Genomic DNA, 2,538 nt, shown 5'->3' with positions numbered 1-2,538 from the left:
TTTATATCTATAGCTTTATAGGAGAGCTATATCTTCTTATAGGTTCCGTAGTAGTCTCGGAGGCGTAGTTCTAGGTCTCTACTACTGTAGGATAGGACCTTCTGTCCGTCTATAGCCTCTACCTATTAGGTAGTTATAGCCTAGGACTTAGCTAGGTTATCCTTCGCCTACTATTAGCTAAGGAAGCTCTATATCGCGCCGCTATCGATTAGGGTCCTAGCTACCCCTATTAGGGCTCTAGGTCCCTCCGTGATTAATATTTAGTATTTAATCGCTAATATAGCTACCTATTAGGTTACTACTAATATATATCCTAGTACTATAGTAGCCTATAAGGCTAGGGTATCTATTTTTTTAGCTCTATCGCGATAGCTTATTCTGTAGCTTGCTTTTTCTAGCATTCCGCCGCGATATAGCCTAGTTTCTTATAATAGAAGTATTCCTTCTTACTCCCGTTAGCGTTCTGCTTTGCTAGGTTAGTCGTCTTCTGTTAGTTATTATAATACGTAGGATATTCCCCTAAGGATATCAGAGGTCCTATATCCTAGTAGATCCTCTGGTCCTATCTTTTTAGGTTCTCTATCCCTCCTAGGTAGCTCCTCTTATTATTTTAGATAGCTATTAGTTAGCCTAGGATCGTCTTCTTAACCTAATTATAGAATACTACCTATTCGTCCTAGTTATCTATTACTAGCTCTAGGAACCTCCTAGCCTCTAGCCGGATTTCCTTAAGAACCCCTATCTATAGTCGGTCTATCCGTTACTACTTATAGAGGGTTTCTCGTAGTCGGTTATATATTCCTATAAGCTTTAGGGTATACTAGTAAATATCCTAGGAGTATTATTAGATATAGTTCTACTAGTCCTACTTCGCCTCCCTCTAGATTTCTATTAGGTCTACGATCTAGGATAGGGCCTATCTCTCGAAAATAGCCTAGGTAAATTCTATCCCTAGATTATTTTTCCGGTATTCTATCTAGCTTATATTAATATTGCTATCTAGGAATTTAGTAACCCTCTCTACCTTCTGCTAATTATTATAGAACTACTAGAGGTACCTATACTAGAAGGCTTCCTACTTAGATTTAAATAGGTCGTATTCCCCTAAGCTATTAGCGTAAAATATTACTATATTATTAGGAGTCTAGGGCTCTCTAGGCTCTACTATCGCCTCTAGTATAGGTATCCTATTTTTCTAGGATATAATAGAGGGGGCTAGTAGGATATAGTCCTCTCCTCCTAGTCTTCCTATATATTAGTAGTTAGCTTCCTATAGGAGAGACTCTATTAGTCTAGGGGTTTCCGCCTATAAAATCGCGGTAGTCCTAGCTTATTCCCGAAGCTATATTAATAGTTCGTTCTTTTCCTAGGATAAGCGTAGGCGCTCCTTAAGATCCTCGAGCTCCTACTTTTAGGTCTTAATTTCTATTCGCTCTCTGCCTACTCCTATCTCGGAGCTAGGGATTCGGGTAGGCCCTACTTCTTCGCGGGCCCTCTCTTAGGTATTACTCGCGCCTATCCCCTACTCCTAGTTAGGAGGTACGCCTACCTCCGGTATATCCTATAGTCCCCTAGTTAGGGTAGGTACTCGGGTCTTGTCTACCTATCCCTAGGTCTCTAGGCCCGCCCTATCGACTAGGGTGCCCTCTCGATTCGAGTATCTAGTATTAGGTACTATTATAGGCCCTTCCGGTCAAACTCCTATAGGGAACGATTAGAATATTAGGACCTAGGAAGGTCCTATAAGAACTTAGAGTAAGAGTAGGAGGACCTATAGGGTCTAGATCGTATTTAAACTAATCGTTAAGGATTCTATATCCTTCTGCCTTCTCCCGCCTATATCTCCTAGCCCGTAGGTTATATAACCTACGGTAGGCCTTGCAATTACTCGCGAGTCCTTGGCTCGCGCTACTCGCGAACCGGCTCGCGAGCCGTACGACGGTAATACACTAGTAATCGAGCCAATCGAACCGCGAGTTTTTCTGGCTCGCTATATATAATAATACATTACCGGCTCGATTTTACAATACCGTACGAGCGGGAAGACTCGCGAGTCCTTGACTCGCGAGTTCGAGCCAGTCTTTCCGGCTCGCGAGTCGAGTCCAAAAAGCCGGCTCGCCGCGAGTAATTGCAAGGTCTAACCTACGGTCCTACGGGTTATTAGTAGTCCCGGTTCCTTCCCGCCCTAGTCCTAGGTTAGGTAATCCTAGGGTCCTAGGGCCCCTTAGGCTTCCGGGCCATCCTATATAGGCCTTTACCTAGCTGGTCTAGGTGTGAGTGCCGTAATATTCTAGAACTAAGTTCGAGTAAGAGAAATAGATTAAAGTTAAAATATCCTTATCCGCGGGAATATTAATTCTATAAATCTTCGAGAGCGAATCGTTAACGAAATACGCTATCGCGGACAGATTCTTAGCTCCCCGACCGACGCTAATCTATCGAACAGGGATTAAACGCCCTAGCGCGCTTTCTTTTAAATAGTATCGCTAATAGTAGTAGGAAAGTATAGCTATATAATATAAGAATCCTTTATTTATA

Source organism: Penicillium oxalicum, chromosome IV (assembly GCF_001723175.1).
Source record: "Penicillium oxalicum strain HP7-1 chromosome IV, whole genome shotgun sequence".
Taxonomy (NCBI): domain Eukaryota; kingdom Fungi; phylum Ascomycota; class Eurotiomycetes; order Eurotiales; family Aspergillaceae; genus Penicillium; species Penicillium oxalicum.
Note: the sequence above shows the minus strand (reverse complement) of the source record.